This window comes from Haliotis asinina, chromosome 5, assembly GCF_037392515.1.
Source record: "Haliotis asinina isolate JCU_RB_2024 chromosome 5, JCU_Hal_asi_v2, whole genome shotgun sequence".
Taxonomy (NCBI): Eukaryota; Metazoa; Mollusca; class Gastropoda; order Lepetellida; family Haliotidae; genus Haliotis; species Haliotis asinina.
Window position 1 is genome coordinate 46,791,057 of NC_090284.1, and position 25,252 is coordinate 46,816,308.

Below are 25,252 nucleotides of genomic sequence, written 5' to 3' on the forward strand. Positions count from 1 at the left end.
CTGGTGAGCTGCCATCATGACCGCTGCACTTCCGTATTGTCCTCTTGTTTCTTTACTAACAAGAATTCGATCTGTAGCTAACATAATTTCCAGCTTTGTTTACCGGGGTGAAATCGCCTTTACCTTTTACAAGAAGGTCATAGATATATTTTTTACATACTTATGAGGTAAGAAAGCCAAAATTGCCCACTTGAGTGGCGCTTAATCAATTACTCTCATAACACAGTCTACACAAAGTAGAGACGCGAGGTCAACATACGGGCGGTAGGTCACCCAGGTCACGAGATGACCTATGTCCGTCATTCCCTTACCCAGTGAGGCAGTTGATAAAACCCTCAGGAAGGGAGGCTGGGCGGGAATTCCCGATTGTTCGAAAAGGTGACTGGTCGGGGGAGGTGTCCTAAGGGGAACTCTTCTGAGGACGTTGTCGTCCACCTGCCACCACGCGAGGAAGTGTCTGAGGTGAGGTGGGAGAGTTATAGGGTGAAGACAGTGGGTTTCCTGACGTGCTCGTTGAGGAACACCTGAAGGGGTCTGAGCATCAGGAGGGAGGACGCGGCCGTATCACCGGAGTTGAGGAAGAAGAAGAGGAGGAAGGATAAAAAAGTGGAGAGTGATCAGTTCATATACTTAGTATTTTTCACAGTTTTTTTCCCTTTTTTACGGAATTTGTTCTTAAAACATTCTTCCGGTTAATCTTTTATATAGTGTGCTGGTTTTGAATATGTTTACTGTTTATTTACAAAAGTATCTGCAACCGAAATGTTCTTTATTTAAATGAACTGTTAAAGCTACCTCTATGATCTTTGAACCAGCTGCAAAGGCAGTTAGGGCAGTCACAAGTTCTCCAACGCTCGACCTTTAGTTCTGGAAGTAAACAGAATATATTTAAAGAACATAAAAGAAAACGGAAACAGAATTTGCCTATATACATGTAATCACAACTCGTAGTTAATGAGTCACCCAAAACAAAAGAAAATGGACATTGATCATATATAATGATATTCGTACGTCACTCTTTAGAGTGATGACAGTCTACTGAAAGTGCTAAATTATAATTGGTAAAATATGTAGAAAAAATCCCTTTCAAATGGCTTACCTGCTTCTAACCGCCTTACTTTACGTCTTAATTTCTTGAGCTGAAATATATTCCCGTAAACGTTGAGCTCATGTTTTTTTTTAATTTTTGATAATATTGTCAGTTTTCACAGTTATTCTTTATAGGCACATCTATCAAGTAATTTAAAAATAAACGTGCAGATGTCATATAAAACCAAAAGCAATATGTTAACCTGCTTAGGATCGTGAAATGAAATACTTACCCACTTTTCAAAACATATGTATTTTTGCACATTGGTTATAAACATTGATTCTTGTCTTGTGTTTTTGATTACTTTTGACAGTGCAACAAAGCACTTGGAACGACAATAATGAATGAACACCTTGAACCGCCATACCTATATGTGTATCAACACATACCTCGTCTTTGTGTCTATCGTCGTCTTCCGTAACAGCATCTTCATCTTCAAATGAAATTGACAAACACCCTTAACCTTACGTTACGATCTATATTAGTCTTCACTCGTAAGGTATTCGTGTATGCATTACTTATTTTCTGATCACTTTAGTTTATGTATATAGACTTAAAACAACATTCAAATGCTCAATCGCTATAAGAAGTTAATTTCACGGTATGTAATAATGCAGATGGAAAGGATGTAGACTGCTCTATGACCTACCCTCTTCAATGTCATCCAAAAAAGGAGAATCGTCATCCCTTGAAACATCCAGTTCTTCGGAGTCGATGTCTGTTTCGGTTATGTAAGTACCTTGAGTCATAAATGATAATATAGTTAAAGTTATAAAGGTTACACAACTAAAACAGTAAGCGTGGTGTAATATGTGTTTTCTTTGTATTATTATTGTAATATACCCGTGTACTTGTTATACCTTGTGTTTTTGTTCACTTAGAATGAAACTATGCCTCTTGGTTGATTATTATTGTATATTTGATTTGAATTCTTTTTCATTTCGAGGAGCGGCACTGGCACATGTTCCACAATCCCTTACATAGTGAGGTATTACCCACTTTTGTTCATTAACCGGTGATTAATTATGTAAGCTTATAAAATTAATGATTTATTTTTGGTTGGCTGCGATAGTCTTACATTGTTCAATAGTTTGTAAATAATCGTGTCTGGACCAGACGATCCTGTGAACAACAGCATGAACATCGACCTACGTAACTGGAATACGATGACATGACAACTAAGCTGACGAGCCTGACAACCCGATCCCTTTAGTCACCTCTCACGACAAGATCAATTCTAACCCTGATCATCACGGGTACATTTGCGCTACAGTTTGCCTGCGGTTAAGTATCAAGTCTGGACAAGACAATCCCGTGATCAGCACAAACATCTGGGACACAATGTCATGTGTCAACCAAGTCTGCAAACCTCGTCAATCGATACCGTTAGTCGCCTCTTACGACAAGCATGGGTTGCTGAAGATCAGTTCTAGCCTGGATTTTCATGTGTGGAGACAAGCATGGGTTGCTGAAGATCAATCGTAACCCGGGTCTTTAAGGGTCTGATGTGAAAGAGACGCACAAACCTCGATCTCTCCTTTTAAGCTTCGTCAAGAGTTTCTGATACTGAAAGAAATCAAATTCTTTATTTATTCGATGAAGTCATATTCATTTAATAATACTGTTCATGCTGAAAACGTATTCGTTGTTTTGTACTACATTTTGGTCTATGTTTTGAAAGATTAACAAACTTGTCAATATGGAATTGAGTTCCACGGTAATGATAATCTGTATTAATGAGATTTGAGATAGTTAATATAATTAGAGAAACTGGACATGAAGTACGTACCATGGCCCGATAGATGCAGATGTGGTGACGGCCACTTTCTGTTGATATAATTCACAGACTCATTAATGTAGTTAAGCAGTTTTAGTGTGCGTGGCAAAGTGATTGTGTGTTTATCTGTGTTTGTTTATGTGTATGCATGTGTGTTCTGACGAAGCTTCAATGCAACACACAACTTGACAAGAAATTGTAGAATACAATGGAACATAACACAATCTTCCAACACTAATGGAATAGAAACTACTACTATTACTACTACTACTACTGCTGCTGCTGCTGCTGCTGCTGCTACTACTACTATCGTTGCTACCGCCACTGCTGTTACTACTGCTACCACTTCTGCTACTACTACTACCAGCACTACTACTGCAGCTACTATCACCACTACTACTGCTACTGCAGCTACTACTACTGCTACGCGAACCACTACTACTATCGCTGCCGCTGGTACAGTTACTACCACTACAGCTGCCCCTGCTCCTCCTACTGCCACTACTACTACTACTGCTGATACTCCTCCTACTGCTGCTGCTGCTTCTGCCCTATGTACGTAACAGAGCTGCTGTGCCCTACCCTTTTGAGCTTGATCAGAAACGTCCTTCTCCGACTTGGTCCTGTCCTCAAGCTGCTTGGATCCTTCCTTTTCTTCAAATTGTGTCAGAAAGCTCTTCACTACTTTCCCGTGCAGACTCCTGTTCATTTGAAGAGAATGAGGGAGTGCAAAAACGGTGGTACTACTTTCCAACTGTTCAATCTTCTCAGTGAATACATCATCACTGGTGCAATCCCCTTCACGGAGAACACCATGGACCACACACAGATCCAGGTTTAAGTCTTCATTGATGCTCCTTGCGACAAACTTTGAAAGCCGAGCGTTATACATGGAAACACTCTCTTCTTTTGTTGTATCACTTACAAGTGTCAGTATCATAACTGGTTTTATTGTCCGGAAGACGCCGATGTCAAAGAGGACATGTTTCGGTGTACGAAGTCTTCCGTCCAAGTCAAGATGTTTCGTCAGTGAGAATGATGCAAACATGAACACTGATGGAGAGGCAAAAGAGTTCATTATTTTCTCATAAACATTCGGTAAATGTCGGCTGAGACACGAAGCCACATATCTTGGGTATATTTTGACCTCGCCTGAAGAAAAGATGTATTTAAATAAACATGAGAGGATAGCTCGATACTAACAGCAGTGAATTTCACTGTACTGTTACATGGAGAATCAGATGTGTGTATTTGGTTGGGTGGGGGTGTGCGGAGGAGGGGATAAGATGGTTCACTTACTATCTATTCATTGCAATATTCAGTAGTTTCCTCGTTGAAAATTACAGGGGAATATGATATTGACTGAGGTTGGATATATGTGTACAGACCTTATCAGTAATGTCGTTCTTTGAGACGTTCCAATGTATATGTACATGTATATAATATATACATCGGTTTGTAAATATTCTAAATCGTCCGAAGCTATGAGATCATTTATTAGAGTCTCGCCAATCAGGCGCCATATTATTACCATTTAAAATGCATACAAAAACATATATATGGGCAGCGCAATAAGAGGTTACGAGAGAATCCGGTTATTCATTATTAATAATACATAAAAACAAGTCAAAACTTGAGACTCATCTTTAAACAGTATTAACACTAAACAAAATCTGTCTGGCAGTTATATAAATCCTAATTCGTTTCTGTAAGATAATATCACAGGTTTGAAGAGGTAAAGGGAATGGAATAAAAATTGACAGATTGAAAGTCGTTTTACCACATTAGAAGGTAACATTTCAGTTCAACTCGTGACGTGGGTTTATAGGCTGACACAATCAACACGATATGCTAGATAATTCAACAGTACATGACACTACCACATTTATACAATTAGAACACGTTCTTCATTCGTATAGTACAATAGAAGTAGCGCCATGTTTCAACGTATATATGAGCAGAACCATTTTTGTCAAACTGACCAGACAGTTTCAGTGGACTCGGGGCACAGTGCCGGCAACCCACACATGAACTTAGTTCATGTGTAGCTATAGTCATAGCTAGTTACCTCCCCTGGCTTTACCCTTGTTTAACAGCACTGTTACATTCACTTTTATGATCGTCAGAAGCTATGCGTTTCACAGAGATTACAAAATGTTGTGTAAAACCATACTTTGGGAGATGAAACGTTCCAACTTTCTTACGAATACCGATGCATAAATTTCGTTTTCGTGTGGTTGCCCAGGGACTTCGCCTAAAAATCAGCAATCTCAGCAATATTCCAGCTATTTAGAGTGTGGCGGTCTGTCCATAATCGAGGACCATGTAGTCATGGTATGTAGCTCTTTCACTTGGAAATAGTTTGTTATGTTATTTTTAGTTTTCGAGCTTTTTATACCTTTGAAAACTTTTGAAATTATTTCTTCCACTTCCTTGCGCTCCTCATCACCAAAAACAGACAGTGGGAGAGTGTCCTTTTCACGCCCCGTGCATTCTGTTCTGTCCGATAATCGAGACTGGTCATTTATTTCTGGCGATGACCTTGCAAGTATTTCTAAACCAAACAAAATGTGAAATCTATGAATAAGAGTGAGTTTTACGTCGGACGCAGTGGTATTTCAGCTATATAGCATTTATAGTCACTTAATAATCGAGTCTTGACCAGACAATCCAGTGATCAATATCTACGTAGCTGGAATACGATGACATGGGTCAGAAGTCAGCGAGCCTGCCTACCCGATCCTGTTAGTCGCCTCTCACGACAAGCATGAGTAGCTCTAGTCTGATTCTTTTCAAAGTCATCTTAGATGATTTATTCACAAATTCAAAACACACTTGTAGATTACACGATACGGGAATGGTGGCCTCGTGGTTTATGTTCGTATTTCACTTATGTTCGTCTACTCTCAAATTCCCATGAACATATTAAGACATTTGTAACAATCTGTTGTAACCTATACGAGTGGTAACTGACTCATAAAACAAAATTATTTACCCTTAAAAGCAGCAACCCGTTCGTCAGACGAACTAGAAGTAAATTCATATTGTTTCGATGTTAAACACTGAATTTGTCCTTCATCTGACTCATATTTATATGAAGAGTCAGAAGTCTCCCTGGCAGACGAAGAAGACATAGTTACAAGTGTTCTTTTCACAATGGAGTTTTACATAATATGCAATGTTTTTTCAGCCTCTTAATCCAGTCTTCCACTGACATCCTTTCACAAACAGTTTCATCTGACAAGTCCTTCACGAAATACGTCCTTGGTCCTTTCTTGTCATAAAACAGAATCCCTTCAACATATCCAACAGCTACTTGTAGAACGTGTCGGTTTCTTCCTGAAACGGTGTGAAGTTTCAATTTGATTAAATCTGGAGGTATTTCTGTAGTAAACCGACCACTAGCATAAAGCATAGATGTGTTTTGTGCTATTTTATCATTCAGTTTTTTCAAAAAAGAGTTTTTGTCTGTTCCCACTTCGAAAACGTCTTTTGAAATTTGTTTGAGATGATAGTTGTCAGTATTGACAATGTCGAATCCGACGTCAGTAAAAACCTTCGAGCCTGTATCTCTTTTACGTTAAGCTGTTCCTATAAAAAAAGAACCACCTCCAATATATTTTGAAAACGATGAAATATTGTCCTTCAGTTTTAGACCGAACCAAATGTAGTCGAAAAGGCTGTCTTCATCACTTTTTAGTTGTAAAATCTCTTTTTGTGTAGGCTTAAATGCTTTATGTTCCACATGTCTAGATTCGTGAAATGTTCCTATATCACCAGGCAGTTCCAATAAATTTGCTTCGGAATGCCATTCGTCGACTTTATCTGATAGAAGAGAAACAATGTTCACTGTTGATGGATGTTCGTTTTCAATGTCATTCCGAACTTTTGTATTGAAGTCAACTGTCGATAAGGATTTGGTTTTACTTACTCTCAGGAGAACAAAGTCAGTATGGTCTTTGTAAGGTCTGGCAGCACTTAGCCATTCCCTCCTAAACACGTTCGCAAACAATGACCCGTCTTCGATGAGCGCTGTTAATCCTTTGCTGATAAATTCATCAAAATATTCTAAGCATCTGTCACTTTTGTCTTGACCTTCAAGGTGAACAAGAATAGATCCCCCTTTGCTGTTTCTCAGAGCAGCTCCGCGTTGCTTTATCTGATCGAGCACCTTACTTTTCGTCGGACAGTTCTTTGCTTTGTCTTTCACCACTAAACGTGTTGTATGTATTATGAATATATTCTCATCAGACGATTGTTGGCTGTATTTCCGGGACACCTTTTCACAGTCCGCACATGCTTCTCCCTGGGTCACGCCCTCACTGTCACCAGATGTGGCAGTACCTCGTACTTGAAAAACATAGATGATATTTATTCGTTTAATAAAGTTTTCATGTAAACAGTGGACATATTATGCAATTCATTTAATGCATAAATTTATTACTTCATGGTTGTCAATGGACGAAATGAGATGATCAAGTCGGGTTTATCAGGAATGTAAAGAAAACGTTATCCGAGGTACAAAGAGATAACAGTTGCTGAATGGCTGCATACTTTCTTAAGGTCATACTTGTTCATCCTCTGGGGAATACCTTGCACCGTCAGTATTTGCAAGTAACTTAAATAATGCGTACATTATCATCGGACTCGTAAATTAACATTCCTCACCTCTAGGAGTCTTATTTGATCATTGTCATTTGTCGTGAATTATGTCTCACCTTCACCAAGATCAGAGGCCATATGAAGTGCATCTCCGCTCCAATATGTTCACACTGAAATATAAACGTAAATTGTTATGTGTCTGTATTTAGACAAAATACACATCGCTGCTATGTGTTGCATGAATTTCAAATGGACTAAATAAGCGATGCATGAATCACAGATAAATAAGTATGTGTACATGTTGCCTGACTCAGCCATGAAATAAGTGAGTGTTGCCTGAATCCCAGATAAACTAGTTTTGCCTGAATCCCAGATGAAGTATGTGTTACCTGAATCTCAGATGAAATAAGTGTAGTCTGAATCAAACCCAGATGAAGTAAGAGTCAACTGAATCAAAGATGAGGTATGTGTTGCTTGAATCCCAGATGAAGTGTTGCCTGAATCCCAGATAAGTAAGTAAGTGCTGACTGACTCCCAGATAAATAAATAAGTGTTGCCTGAATCCCAGATGAAGTAAGTGTTTCCTGAATCCCAGATGAAGTAAGTGTTTCTTGACTCCTAGATGAAGTAAGTGTTAACTGAATCCCAGATGAAATATGTGTTGCATGAATCCTAGATGAAGTGTTACTTGAATCGCAGATAAATAAGTAAGCGTTGGACGAATCCCAGGTGAAGGAAGTGTTGCCTGAATCCCGAGATGAGGTATGATTTGCCCGATACTCAGACGTCCCAAGAAAAGTACTGGCTTCATACTATTTTGTATATCCAGTAATATATGGATGTAACGACAAGCAAAACGAATAGTATCACCACAATAGCACGACAATTCCACAAACGCAAACTGGTTTGGTAGAGATTTGGGATTGACGTGGACAAAATTAAAAAAACGTTTGCAGACTGGTACCAGTCAAGGTGATATCTTAATCTGGATCCCGAGGATCACGTGAAAGGATATATCAAAAGGTGGGCAAAAATGGAATCCGTGTACAATGCATCACTGGAAGCGCAGTCTGAACATGTTTCGATCACCATCGGAGCATGCATGTCATCAGTAGGGGGAAAAGTACCGTTTGTACACAGACAAAAGAATTCTATAACTTAACAATAGCATTCCAGAACCAAACAAAAGAAATTCGTAAAGGATCAGAAGACATTCCTACAGGATCAAAAGAAATTCCTACAGGATCAACCTTCAAAAATGTATGAATGGTTTAAGAATGCCATCATACATCCCTTCTATACAAAACTAAAGTCAAAAGTCATTCCTGCAGGCTCAACCTTAAAGAGTATAGGTTCATGACATTATGAATGACATTCCATAGGAAGCATACAGGTTCGCTAACTCACATTCCATAGTGGTCACATTTACACAATACACATTCCTGCTATACAATACTAAAATTGAAAAGATTCTATACAATTCCAAATTCTTATCTTAATATATTTAAAATACTATCAAAGAATTGTTTATAACGGAATAATGACATAGCTTTTTAAATTTGCATCTATTTCAATCACTTGAAGCAAATTCATATCATTCTTTATCTCTTATCCAATCAAACTAAATGTGTATTACTCAGCATCCAGTCAGACAAATCATTCTATACAATTGTGTCATACACCTCAAACGATTTAGTTATTTCAAATCAGTTTCATCAGTAGTAGCTTAGAGCAGGAAGGTGTTGAAAATCGTCCATCTCTTACATATTCACCATGACGCAGAAAAGTGTGGATGTGAAACATGTTGCTCTCTCCTCAGTTGAGAGATTTGACGACATGTGTCTGAAAGTGAAGGATATTCTGGATAGTGAAGTGTATCTGCATGAAATTATGATGAGATCGAGTGTGTTGTACAAAACCATATATACGGACAAACGTCATGATGGAGAAGACCAAAGCCTAGAAGGGAAGCTTCAACCAATGTCACCTCCTTTCTTGAAATGGTTGACGGATTAGACTGATCTCATAGGATCTTCTTTCTCCTCTGCTGCTGATCAGTTCAGGAAATACCCGTGCTTCAGAAAAAGAAGAGAAGCAGAAAAACAATGGAGCATGATCTGTTTCAACCAGTGTGAAGAAACCAAACGAAGATTTCAAAGAAGTAGAGTATCAAGAAAGCAAAGTAAGTGAATATTTGTGTTACATGAGACTGTGTTCTACCTATTTAATTTGTAACATCAATTTTGTTTTTATATTCATATTGTTTTCCTTTCTTTTTGTTGGTAGGGTAATGGACAACAACTCAACTCTACCATCACTTGATATAGATCCTATTACACCTCCAACTAAAGTTAACTTAGATGTCTCCTGTGAAGTCAACTTGCTAGTGATCAAAGACACCCTTCCTGACTGTCAACCTATTGAATCTAGCCTAAATGACTGGTGGCAGGATTACAATCAGCTCATGGAAGATATTGAGCAACAAGAGTTAAATGCAATAGAGGATGATCCTTATCAAGAACACAAACTGACTCCTCTTCAAAAGAATTGTAGTGTATGTCGACATAATGATATGTTACGATATATGAGTTATCATAGTGGTCAAGTTCAGTGTCATGTGTGTTGTATGGATCTGATGAACTGTATGTGTTATCATGATCCAGAGGGATTACAGTGGTGAAATCTTTTAAAGAAATACTCAAATCAAGACGACCAAAAAAAGTTCGTACTGATGCAGGATCTGAGTTTCGTGGAGAATTTGAATCATTTTTGAAAAAGGAAAACATAACCCACATCATCATACGTAATGAAAACATTAAAAGCAATTATGTGGAAAGATTCAACAGAACTTTAAAATCGCTCACCATGCGTTATATGGCTCACAACAACACCAAAGAATACATTTCTGTATTACCTCTACTGGTACAGAATTACAATCATACTTTACATTTCTCTCTGCCAGATTTATCACCAGCCCAAGTCAATAAAAGTAACGAATTGCAAGTGTGGCAACACCTATATGTCAAACCATTGAGGAAACAACTCAAGAGTAAATCTAAGTATGTTGTGAAGAAATTCAAATATAAGGTTGGAGATATTGTTCGCATTCCATATCTGAGGAGAGCTTTCAGTAAAGAACTTGATTTACGCTGGACTCAAGAATTGTTCAAAATAGCTCATCGCTACAAAAGGCAAGAAATACCTTTGTACCGAATTAGAGACTTTCATGATCAACCAATTAAAGGAACATTTTATACTCAAGAACTTCAAAAAGTAAACAAAGGTGAGGACATTGAGTTTCAGGTGGAAAAAATCCTGAAACGTCAACTTAGAGGAGGTAAAACTTATGTTCTTGTGCGATGGTTAGGATGATTCTTACGTGGAAGAAAGTCAGTTGAAAGATTTGTGATGGAGAAATATATTTTCCTCAAGTCTTCAGATTCAAAAGAAAAGTATTTTAAGGACAACAATCCCTATCATTTCCGTGTTAAACTGAATCAAAGACTGGTGTTTGATGGATTTTGGGTTGTTTCATTAACAGAGTTGAATTTGGGGAAACTGACTGATGTGGACACAATCCAAGACCCGTATGTAAACATACTGTGCAACTTGTATGATAGTTCACTGGTAGGAGATGCTAAGTTACCATTGTTGAGACGCATTGACTTGAGGTTGGGACCTAACTTCACCTTTGCAAACGAATATAATATTCATGTGGTATTGAAAGAATCACCTGTCATAGAATTTTTTATAAAACCCAGTAATGAAGTGACCTTGTCATTCTTGAGCGAGGAGACCAGTGGAACACTTCATTTACAGTGATATCCATTTGCAAGTTAAGATGGAAGACTATCCTGTCTATGTACCTCACTATGAAAATTGGAAACATTACTTCAAGAAACTGAGCACAAGTCACCAGCAATACCACAATGGAAAATTATCAGCTAAAGTAATACCATTTCATACACTGAAAAGAAAAGAAGAAGGACCTTCAGTTGAATTGCAAATGACATCAGAGACTCAGAGCACAGTAGAGAAAGCAGATGCCAAAGAGAGACGTCGCAAGTCTTTAAAAAGAGCTGCAGGAGAACAGATCATCACTTCCAAGAGGATACGTCAGACAGACAAAACTACTCCTTCTAAGACAGCTAAAGTTTTAAAGTACACGCATGTTGCAGGAAACGATATTTTCAGTTAACACAATGGCACTCTTATCCAGCAGTAACTTTTCGGAATATCACCCAGATTCCTACTCCATTTTTTCTCTTAGAAGTTACACAACAACCACAAAGATGTTCCATTTCAATGATGTACGTCCATTAAGCCAAATCAATGACTCGTCGCCACTGGAATTTGCTATCCCTAATCAGCGTAATGAGTACATTGATTTGAAGAGAACAAGACTACATGTGAAACTTAAAGTGGTACATGGTGATGCTACATCATCTTCACTGGCTGAGAATGAGAAGGTGGGACCTATCAACTTGTTCTTACAATCGCTGTTCTCCCAAGTTTCGGTTTCCCTGGGAAATCAATTGGTATCGAGTGCAAATAATCACTATCCCTATAAAAGCATTTTCAATACATTGTTGAATTATGGAGCAGATGCCAAGAGTTCTCAGTTAACATCACAGTTGTTCTATAAAGATACCGGTAATGACAATGACGACATTGAATCAACCGATGCTGTTGCTGGTGGTAATCAAGGATTGTTGAAACGTGGAGATTACATTGCCAAAAGTCAAAAGTTGACAATGGTTGGCAATTTGTTTGAAGATGTTTTTAATATGGATCGACATTTGATTAACGGAGTAAAATTGAATGTAACCTTGTATAGAACAGATCCTCCTTTTGTCTCATGAGTGGGCTTGCTAATACTAAATACAAAATAAACATTTTAGATACGACACTTAAAGTGTGTTATTTGAAAGTGAACCCAGCTTCAATTCTGGCTCATAACACATCGTTTGAAGAAAAGACGAACGGGAAACCAAACAATGCACTGTATCCTTATGTGAAGACAGAAGTCAAATCTACCACTATTCCTGTGTCTACTGAATCATTCACTATTGAGAATATCTCAAATCTTGTTGCCCTGAGATACACAGTTGCATTTGTTGAGAGCAGTAGTATGTCAGGTTCTTTAGAGAAGAACCCATACAACTTTCAGTCAAGTATGATCAAAAAGGTTACTCTGAATGTAAATGTTGTCAGTCTTCCCGGGAGAGCGTCCAATGCAGCTGATGCAGATACCTACCTGAATCTATTTGATGGGGTGAATGTAAAGAGAGAAAGTAAAGGGAACTTCATCAGGAGAAAAGATTTTTTACTTGTAAGCGCCCATTTTGTGTTCGAACTGAACGAAACTGGAACTGGACATCTCAGTCTAGTAAGACGGGGAAATGTATCACTAAAAATACAGTTCAATGCAGCCTTAACCAAAACACTAAGTTGCATTGTCATGACTGAAAGGACCTCGCTGATAGAAATTGATCAAGCCAGGAATGTGTATGTCAAGTGAAGAAGATGAAAGCCTCCCAATTGTCATGTGCTATTCAATGTGATCTTGTGCTTAAGAACCATGTTTTAGGTGTGTATGCTAGATACACTTTACCTGTGCTTACATCTTCAATGTTGATGAGAGGTGTTGGTTTAACTGTTAATACTGATGTGAGAAGTAAAGATGGTCGTCATTGGATTGTCATATATCTGAAAGGCAATGGAGCAGAACTGTTTGACAGTCTAGCCTGTCAGCAAAGAATTTGATGACTATTTAAAGTCATATGTTCAATTCTACACATACAGCAGCATACGTTTACAACCAGTAGATTCAAATGTGTGTGGATTGTATTGTCTGTATTATCTGTTGTGCACATTTAAAGCTAACTGGACTTTTCACCACTTGTATCATCAGTTTGATGTAGAAAACTTCAATTGGAATGATATGTTTGTATCTCATTATATTTGTCACTATTTTAAATATTGTAGTCCTTCCTGTTTTGGTTGCCAATGAATATTATGTATCATATTTGCATTGAAAGAAAACATTCAGTAAAATGTAGTTTAGTTTAAATCCTGTGGTTGTTATTTGTATAAAAAGACGTCATGTGATGTTTTAACTCACTAGTACAATACACTGGTGAAGTCAACAAGTCACCATGGCAGAATATCGTTGCCCTTTCATACACCTACTACAGTTTCTGTAGCTGGAGGATCCTCTAGTGGTAAAAGTGTTTGGACTGCACGTCTCATAAAACAAGCGAATACCATGTTTGATCCTCCACCTCACTTGATTATTTACTGTTATGTTGTGTGGCAAGACATTTATTCAGGGCTTGAAAAAAGTGTTTCCAATATTAGATTTCAGTATCACTGGCCTACTGAAGAGGAACTGAAATCTTATTCTCATGAATCGGATAAACAATGTTTACTTGTCCTGGATGATTACATGCAACAAATTTGTAAAAGTCCTTTGTTTTTAGATCTGTATACCACACTATTGCATCATTTAGGAATTACAGTTATCAAAATTATGCAAAGTGTGTACCCTAAAGGCGAATGCATGCAAGAACAATGTTACTGAACACGCATTACTTTGTCTTGTTGTCTAATTCACGTTCAGCACATGAATATAAGATTTTAGCGTCTCAGATATTTCTTGGTCAAATGAAATATTTCACTGAATCATTCCAAGATGCTGTAGGTGGGAAAATGTATGGCTATTTACTTATTGATGTTAGCCCATTTACTACGGAAGATTATGCTCGTTTGAGAACTTCAGTATTCAGTGATGTGTCATGTATAGTGTACTTGACTCAATAAAACCAAAGTTGAGGTCATACTTTTGATCATTTTTCAACTGGGGTTGGACTTGAAAACATCTACTAACATGGATGTGTGTGGCCATTTCCTTAATGATGAAGTGGTGGCTGACTGTGTTGAAATATATGTATATCTCCCTTCACCAAACAATTTGGACAAACGTTTACTGATAGACTGACTTCGTTCAAGACTTGGCCCATTCAGATGAAACAGTCACCTAAATCCATGATTGAAGCAGGATTTATTTACACAGGACAATCTGATAAAGTGTACTGCTTCAAATGTAAACTTCGTGCATCACAGTGGATACCAGAAGATGATCACATGAGTGAACATTTTAGGCTGTCTCCTCATTGTGATTACATTCAGACGGTTGGTGAACCTCAAGATAACAAAAGAAATTGAAATCAAGATGGAGTTTTATTAATGTTGTCGATTTTTATGTCATATCGTAATATATTTGTTGTTATTCTAAATACTGTTAGCCTTTGTGCATAGGTTGTGTATAATACTTAGTGTGTAACAATGTGACAACAAGTATTTATGTGTTTATGTATGTATCAATTATCATATACATATACAGAAAAGGTTTTTAAAAAAAAGAAATAAAAGATTAAAACAAGGAGAGCTTGCATTCAAACTTTATTGAAACCTCGACATAAGGCATATTTATAGATTTCCAAAGACACAAAATCATTGTGTTACATGAACATGTACAAGTAGCAATTGTGTCATAAAATCTTTCTTTGCGACAAATAAAATGAAAATGTCCAATTTTAAACAACCTGTCTGAATGACAAGAACACATCATTTCCTTGTGCAAAGTGTGTCATTTGCTATCAGAGATTTTTCGTAATGATGTCACTCCAGGAGGTCCCAGCTCCTCTCACATTGAGTGAAATCTTCTTTTTCCTTTGTCTAATATGACCCCGTTTCTGGCTATGAATATTTTTCAAAATATGAATCATTCTAGGTTTAGGTTGCATCTTCCTCCTTCAATGTCATGGATTCAAATGACAAAGAAAATAGCCTGAACACGTATACATTGGTCACTTTGGTCATCAGCACCGTCCTCCTGTTCTTCCTGTGTAACCATGTCAGATTCAGCATCACTCTCGATGTCCGGCATATCTGTATGAGTCATTATCTCTTTCGTTTCCGGTTTAAGAAAGAGTTTGATCTTACTTTGGATGATGGTTTGATATGTAGAGGGATTCATTTCTTCTAGGCTGTCTAGAAGCGTTTGAAACAGAGGTGCCTTTTTAAAGTATTGGGTGTATTCTATATCACTCTAGTCAGTTGACTTTCCCACAGTTTCATCTTTCTGATTGTTTTTCTACAAGTATATGTTTGTTCTTCCACGAAAAGGGATTTGATCTGCAGTGACTGGATTGATTGGATAAAGAGAATGAGATTTTTGGTATTGATGCTGGATTTGTCATACCTATGTATGCATTCAATGTGGGCAAATTTATAATATGTACACGCTTATAAAATAGTACCAATACCATCAGTGCTTAACTTGTCATAGAATTATTATTTCATCAGACGCCACTACATATATTATGATACTTACTACTTTATTGTTCAATTATTATCCAAACTAAACAGTTTCGTGCTCTGCCGAGAAAAATGATTTGAACAATGTTTAGATCCAGTCAAAGGAAAGATTTAAATAGCTGCAACGGCATATCCCCGATTGATTTGTACTGTTGGTTTTGGTTTAAACATATTTTTATTTCCAGAATGAAATGTGGATTGGCGAACAAGCCATATGGCTTATATTAACGCCGCTCCAAAACACCTTTTACAGAACAGAAGTGAAATATGACGTCGTGAACATTCTTAATCAGTAAACACCAATAAAGCGTTAAATGTTGTCTCAGTTTGGTGTGTCTTACGAGCCATAATAGATGTGGATCATTACTGCTAGACACATATTAGATGATCCTGCGCACGAAACGCATTTGTGACAAGAGAGGCGGTACAACGAATTGGGCGAGTACACTTGGCTGCTACAGGTAGCTTGACGATTATGCACGTGCAATACATGCTAACCGTGACATGAAATCAACACCGCTACTGATTAACACCTGTCTCGCTACTGTGTAACACCAGTCTCGCTACTGTTTTACACCTGTCTCAATACTGTTAAACAGATTTCAGTTGTAGTAAAAAATTGTCCAAGTTAGGAAAACATGGGCAAATAGTTCATTCTCAGGCAAGGGAGATAGCATACAATGTTATCATGTATATGGACAAAAATTGTGCAACCAAAGCAGATTCTCTTTTACAAAGTATCCTTGCTACTGGACTCTAAACGGCAACTTTAAAGCGCATTAATTCAGGAGGTGGTAGGAGTGCGAGTGGACCTACATTTATCAGTCCCATCAAGTTGCGCAAACCCAAAACTTGCAGTTACAAACTTGATGATTTCGACCGGTGTGCAGTCCGTCAATTTGTACAAAGTTTATATGGCGTAAAAAAACAACTACCCACTCTGGATACCATGTATGATATGGCAAAGTGCCAGTTGAACTACAAGGGTTCTAAGGAAAGTTTTCGAAAAAATCTCAAAGACATGGGGTTTAGGTGGCGAAAAACGCAGTCAAACCGTAAACTTTTAATGGAACGTAAAGACATTGTTTCCAAGCGTTTGCAATACTTGCGTGCAATAAAGAAATACAGAGAAGAAAATCGAACACTCATCTTTATCGATGAAACATGGTTGCATGTACACCACATTGTCCCAAAGTGTTGGCAACTTAGTGAAGTCGTAATAAATGGGGTTCAACTTCCGTCTGGCACCGGACCTCGGCTTATTGTGGTTCATGCAGGGGGTGAAAGCGGTTTTGTTCCAAATACTTTGCTTGTTTTTGATTCCAAACTCAAATCAGCAGACTATCATGACGAGATGGACTTTGATAATTTTTCCAAATGGCTCCAGGAAAAGTTGATCCCAAACTTTCCACTGCACTCTGTCATCGTTATGGATAACGCACCATACCATAGCAAGCAAGTGGACAGATGTCCGACAACCGCCAACAGAAAAGATGACATAAAAGCGTGGGTACAAAGGCACAATATCTCATTTGATGAGAAAATGCTTAAAGCCGAACGATTGTTTCTTGCAAAATCCAAAAAATCGGACCCTGTCTACAGAGTAGACACGATGTTGAAGCAACATGGTCATGATGTACTACGTCTCCCTCCATACCACGCAGAACTAAAGCCGATTGAGTTAATTTGGGCATGTCGCTTCACAAAACTTGCACTTCACAAAACGTTCCTTAAGAGTTGCCATAAATGAAAGGATGTCTGCAATCGGTGCAAAAGAATGGTCGGAATCTTGTAAACATGTTAAAACAATTGAAGATGGTTACTGGCAACGCGAAATCGCAGTAGAAAGGGAAATTGACAGACTAGTGATTGGCTTAGGACTTGCAAGTGATTCAGACACCGAGACTGATTCAGAGAGTGATAATTAAAGCATAAATCAATAAGACCGCCTAATTTTCCAACATTGTTGTGTCTTGTGTAATAATTGACACATACTATATCGGGTTTTTACTGTTCGAATACTTTGTCATAAAAAAAGAATAATCTTTGGTGAGTTTGGTCACTGATAAATCTACTGAGTCTGGTACTGAGTAATCCCCAAACCGACAAATTTGTGTACAAAGATATTTCTCACTGACTTATCAATGTCAAAAGGTATTTTCAGTTTTCTGTACACAATTTTGGTGACCATAATAAAAATATGACAGAAATTTGGAAATATTGTTTGAATACGAACCATTTCTCTGGAACCGGTTATATAAATTTCCAAGACATGTATTCCCGGTCGATCACCAGCGGAATTATGGACGAAAATCAGTCCGTACAGAGAAATAGGAACAAAATTATGGGATAAAAATATTTCCTCCTTGCTACTCTGATTTAGCCACCACCATTCAGTAACAGATAACTTTTAACATATTAAAAAGTTAAATGAAACACAATTAACTATATGTAGTTATTATCTATTTAATATTTAGCTGACGAAAACTCAACTTTACCCATTAAAACAACACCGTATATTCCTTCGAATGATAAGACTGCAATTTCAGGCATAGGCTACTGATATTTCATGCTAACCTTTAGTTAAGGCGAAGACAAATAGATGATTGGGGCATTGACAAGCATTTTAGATATTCAACAATTTTGTTAAAAAAAACACAGGAAAATGTCATTTGCTTCGTGAAATGGATCGGTGGTCCTAAACATATTTGCTCAGTATATTGTGTTGATTCAATTCGTTGGGATTGTACCTGTTCCCAAATCGAGTGTGCTATAGCAATTCATGCGTGAAACGTACGGGGAAAATGAACTTCTCGATATTTTTCAGACAAGCTGTCTCCCTTTTGTTTCAAGTGGATCGTTCTGTGGGGCGTTCCCAAGTATGCAAATTGGGGTCATTTGTCAGGTCGTGGATCATCTTATATGTGTTTACCAGTATGTATTCAGGGAAAGTTTGAAGCGTTGTGATGAGAAGATACAGATTCTAATATTTTTTTGTTTTCGAACGATGATAGTTCCTGCTTGCCATTCATAACGGCATCGATATTGTAGCTCGCCGAATAAAAGTACGTAATAGATCTTAACTGTGAATATTTGTCACAAACGAAAAAGAAGTGCAGAGCAGTTTCATGCCCGTATCCACATGAACAGTAAGGACTGTTGATTAAATGTCGACTGAACATGTCGGCGTTCAGATCACTACATCCGAGTCTGAGACGTGAGTGGATGATTTATGACAAGCGAGATCCGTAGCTGAGGTCAAGGTAAATATTATTTTCTCTTTTTGGGAGTAGTTTCTTAAATTCCGATAGACTGCATGCTTCTTTTGAGTTTGGCAAAGCGTTCCAAAGACTAATGGTGTCGGGTAGGAACGAATTGGCATAGGAATGAGTTCGACAGTAAATGCCTTGAATTTCAGAATTATTTCTTAGATCATACCGAGTGTTTCCAGAGACAGTTTGAGGGATTAATTCGCATAGATAGTCCGGTAAATGGTTATTGTACATTTTAGAGAAAAACGTTAGTTTTTTATAATGTCTTCTATCTTTCAGAGAGTGAAATTCAGTTTCATAATATAAATCTTACGGTGACTTGACCTGTTCCACGCACAGGATCACAGTTCGTTCTCAAGGCATCAAGATGTAAACTTTCTAATATCCGTGATTGTTCAGATGTACAATTGTCCCAGATATTCGAGCAGTAGTCAAATATGGGTAGAATGTAAGATTTGTACATAGTATCTAATGTCTTTCGGGATAAACGATATTTTACGGACAATATCTTTAATGTGATTATTCCTTGAATCCTCGCTTTGCAGTGTCATTCCTAAATGTTTGTGGCTTTTGACTTCTTTTGACTCCGTCCATAAGTAAATTTAATTTTATTGAGGGGTTTCTTTTATGAGAAAACTGAATAGATTCGGTTTTATTAGGGTTAAAAGTAACTTGCCATTCCTGAGCCCACCGGGAGATTTTATCTAGATCATTGTTAAGAGAAGAAGCTGAGACCAGCGGATCTTCAATAATTGCATGTAATGAGGTATCATCCGCAAAGAGGCGAATGCGACTATCAATATCACATACAATATCGTTGATGTATATTAAGAATAAGAGAGGTCTGAGGGCTAAACCCTGCGGTACTCCGGCCAAGACACCTTTCTTGTTAGAAATGTACCCGTTAATTGCAACTCGCTTTGTTCTATTATTGAGATAACTTTCAAACCATTGTAGTAATTCATCTTATATACCATAGCTTCTGAGTTTATAGATAATCCCTTTGTGCCATACTTTGTCAAAGGCTTTACTGATATCACAAAATACTGCCCTTACTTCTTTACCGTCATCGATGGCTTTAGCTATGAAATTATACAGATACGTTAATTGATGAGACGTTGAATCTCCGGGCATGAATCCTGACTGTAAATCCGTTAGAAAATTATTGTCTCTAAGGAAATTAAATATGTATTTAAATACACATATTTCAAAAACTTTAGATAAGCAAGGGGTTAATGCGACTGGACGGTAATTCGAGCATTCATGGACGCTATCGTTTTTGTGAATAGGGATAACAGAAGCTTCTTTCCACGTCAAGGGAAATGCTGACTGACACAACGATAGGTTAAACAATTTCGTGAGTATGGGACTTAGACTTTTGGCAGTATATTTCAATACTTTGTTGCCTATTCCGTCTGGACCAGTCGCTTTTGGTGTATCTAAATACAACATGATGTCTTTAACATCATTACAGGTTAGTGTAATTCTTGATAATGTCGAATTGCAAATGATTTGGGTATCAGGCAAATCTCGATGAGGGTCTTTAACAGTCGATTGAGAAGTAAAATAATCATTTAGGATATTAGCAATTTCTTCGGGATCGTTATATTCAATATCGTTTGATATAATTGTTGGAAATTGATTTTCTGTGCTTTGTGATTTCAAAAATTCTTTAGTCAGGCACAACCATGTCTTAGTACCGATTGAGCTATTTACGGAATCTTCGATTTTAGAGATGAATAGACGTTTGGCTGTTCTAATAGCGGAAGTAACCTTATTTCTAGCTGATCTGAAATTTGCCCAATTTGATGGGACGTCGGATTGTTTTGCAATTTTGTATAAACGGTTACGATTCCGAATCAATGCTCGTATTTCACTTGTGATCCAGGGCTGATCTAAAGGTCTGATTGTGACGATCTCGTTAGGTATATGTTCGTTGCAGATATTACCCATTACAGATGTTAGTTGCGTGGTGATGTCATCTACATTGTTGGAAGAAAATAAACCGTCACAATCAATGTTGTCTATGCATTTGTTCATACCCTCTGTATTGTCTAGTGAGTAGTTGTAAAACTCTTCTTTTGTAGGTCGTAATGGAAGGGATTGATTCTTTTATTGTTACATATATGGGACAGTGGTCGCTACAGATAGGATCCAGAACACCCGATTCCTTCACACTATCGACATTCGAATACCAAAATCATATCAATCAGGGTGCTTGAGTGAGGTGTTATCGTAGTAGGTTCAGAGATTATTTGTTCGAGTCCGTACAGCAATTCGAGATTTTCGATTTTGATTTTATTTTACCGAAGGACGTCAATGTTGAAATCGCCGGCAACGTCTTCGAGGAGCTTCCAATAAGCCGCACTGTTGTCTGCACGATAGATACAGTCGACGAGATAAGGACAGGTTTTGCATTTAATCGTCACCAACACCGCCTCAATCCCGGGGGTGTCAAGACTCGTCATATGTTGGAGGTATAGATTACGTTTGACGTAGATAGCGACACCACCACGACTCGGCCTGTCTTTCCGGATTGCAAGGTGATAACTTGGCATTTCTATATCAGTATTACGGATCTCGACATGTAACTGTTAAAGTGTCTGTTAAGCATATAACATCATATAAGCGAAATTCAGCGTCAATTAGATCAATTTTGTCTTTCAAGCTTCGTATGTTTAAATGTATAATTTTAAGATCACGGAAATGGCGCGGTCCTGGGTTAGAATGAACATTTCCACAACACAGAAGGATAAGAGCAGTTAATATAGAAACGTGATGATAATAGAGGCAAAGGAACTTACATCTGTATACGTATTTCAGAAGATAAGCCAGTGATTTGGAGTGTAAGCTCAAAGCAAAGGAACCCACTGCCTGTCTGTATTGTTCAATGTCAATCATTCAAGAACGGATAACACAAAAGTAGGGAGACAGTGGGTTCCAGTTGGTAATAGGTGGGAGGTAGACACACCCAAACTGGATTTATGTAGCTGATAAACGCCATGGAGTTTCTTGCAGATTGATAAGTACATGTTGAATGTTCATTTGGTACAATGAGGAATAATTTTATACAAAACGCAAACAACGAGAAAAGCAAAAGACAAATATGGGTAGCGTAGGTCAACGTCATGACCTACAACCGCGCAATAAAGAGGAAAAACAGATCACAAAATACACCATGTTCTATGTGAGGAAATATTAATGTTATTAGCACAAATTAACATCCACACGCATTCACGTACACGCGTACGCGCCCATGCACTGAACGACCATCACAAGGTGTAACTTGTTCTAAAAGAGGATATACTAAACGACATTAGCACATATTAGCGTCCAGATTCATCCATGCAGGCACGAAGTACAATTTGTTCTAAGGAGTGTGGGGGATACCAAGTGGATGTACAAATTTGCATTCACATACATTCTTACCACGCTTACATACACCTGCACGCAGCAATTATCACAAAGTGCCACTAGTTTTATAGTTGGTAAGACTTAATGACACTAACACAAATTAGTATCTACAGTCATTCATACAGGTACAAAGTTCGATTTGGTCTAAGGGGGAGAATACTATGTGGCATTCGCACAAGTTAACATCCACAAGCATTCATACCACACGTGCACGCACTGGCACTAAGCAACAGACTTAAAATACAACTTGTTCAAATTAAATCCACCTGCATTCGAATCACTTATGCTTAATTGCACTAGGCAACGAACACAAAGTACATACTGTTCCAAGGAGTAATACTAAATTATATTATTATGAGTCTATTACCAATCACATGCATCCGTGCCACGTGTGCTCGTACGTACACTAAGCAGCGAATGCAAAGTGTAACTTTTTCTAAAGGAGGAAATACTAAGTAGCAACAACGCAAATATACCTCCACATGCATACGCACCATGCACGTATGTTGTGCCCTTAAACGCACAAAGACCATTGTGCACTTAAGGGCACACACGTATACTTCAATTGCACAAGGCAACAGTCACAAAATACAGTGATGCTGTGAGAAGAAATACTACACGGTAGTCGCACAAATCAAAATCGTCATGCATTCGTGCATTAAGCAACAAACACAAAGAACAACTCATTCTATAGGAGGAAATAATAAATGTTAATAACACAAATTGAATGTACATGCATTCATACCACGTGTGCATCAATTGACCTGGGCAACAAACACAAAGTAGAGTTTATTCTGTGGGGGGATAATACTAAATGGTATTAGCATGAGGTTAATCCGCATGTATTCATACCACCAGTGCACGTACTTGCAATAAACAACAGATACTAAGTGCAACTTCCCTGATGAAGAAAATACTAGATGGCTATAGCACACGTTAACATCCGCATGCGATCCTACCATGTATGTTTCAGCTGCATAAGGCAACAAACACAAACTACAACTTGTTCTGTGGGAAGAGATACTAAAAAGTATTAGTACAGATTTAGATTAACACGCATTCGTATCACACGCGCACTTGCACTAGGCGCATGTACATATGATTGAGCAGATCAGTTGAACTAGTGCATTCATACGGCCAGTAGTAGGCAGAACCGTTACATAGCATGTAGAGCACACTCATGCTCGTGCTGTTGGTTTTTACATATACATTTTGACTGAATATCAAACCGGATTCAGAGCTGTTTATTCTATATTTGACCATATTTCCTCTTAAATGCTGTCATACAAAAAGATTTCTTTGTGTGGGTATTGATTTTACATACTTATTAGGCATTCATTTATTTGTCTGAGATGTGTCAGTCTGTAATTTTACTGTGTATAACACTTATTTAAACCTGCTATCTGTCGCGATGCAAGTTAAAAATAGCCTCCCACATGATCTAAGTCTAGTGATCCCGTCCGGCAGTTTACTTTCTGCAGCCGGTTCGACGCGATGTCATATGTTTTTAGGGCATTTAAAATTAGAAAAAAGAATATGCAACTGGAAAAACAGAAACTTTTTATCATCGATTTACGTTTTTCATCTAACTTACCATCTGAAGTTCCACACCGTTACATGATTACATCCGAGACAACCTGACAAATAGAAACCTGTGTTCCGCCTTCCATGTTTCATAAGTACACTTAAATGTTATGATGATTTGCTGTTGCTTTATTGATATACGTACATGAAAAGGTTTTGCTTTGACTTAATTTTCACGTTTTGCTTGTTTGATCTAGTTAACCGGACGTCTTGCTATCCTCTATTTTCGAGTGAAACCAAAACGTCCAGATAAACGGGGTTCGACTGCATGTATGTATGTATGTATGTATGTATGTATGTATGTATGTATGTGTGTATGTGTGTATGTGTGTATGTGTGCGTGCGTGCGTGCGTGTGTATGTGTGTATGTGTATGTGTGAGTGAATGTGTGTGTGTGCGCGCGCGCTTAAGTACACACGCATTCAACCTATTCCTATCAACCCTTCCTGTTTAATTCAATCTTTCCTGTATGCCCTACCCCAAACAGAAACGTCAGCCACACTGTATTTATATTAAAAGTAAGTGTTTATTTGTTGACAGCATCCCTGTAAACAACCCAATATAGATCAGACAAGCCTGAGCAATGAGTATATAAAACTTCTCGAAGGCCTCATAAAATAATATATTGTCTGTCAAAATTGACTGTGCAACCCTTCCTTCAGTCATTACGTTTTTCAGTTCATTTCTACAATGCCCAATGTCCTAATACTGTACAATTTACTAATCCAGATTTGAGTATTTTTCTTGTTAAATCAATTATTGGACAAAAAATAAGTTCCTCCTGAATGCCTGGTTCAAAATGGTCGTCATTAATCAGCCAGTAAGAACGATGAAAATATGTTCACACATACAATACCCCAAGTAGCTTTAAAAACCGCGAACATTCGAAAATATAATTACAAATTCAAATAACATGAGAATAAATGAATTTACAAGAACAGCCTCGAAATTTCGGGTTAAAGTAAACTTGGAATTAGAAGGGCTGCATTTTACACGCAGTTGTTAAGACTGCCGTGCACGTATTATTGTTACTGTTGTTATTTTCAATAATAATATCATTCATCGCCACTCTCCCCTTTCCTTAAACTCGAAGAACACTTAATTTGTCACCACTCACTCTTTTTTTTCGTA

At 37.8% G+C, this 25,252-nt stretch overlaps 1 pseudogene; it reads right to left on the reverse strand.

The window, feature by feature from the left end:
• Window positions 1-5,861: 5,861 nt before the first annotated feature.
• LOC137283882 (uncharacterized) lies at window positions 5,862-15,435 on the reverse strand (annotated as a pseudogene).
• Window positions 15,436-25,252: the final 9,817 nt, after the last annotated feature.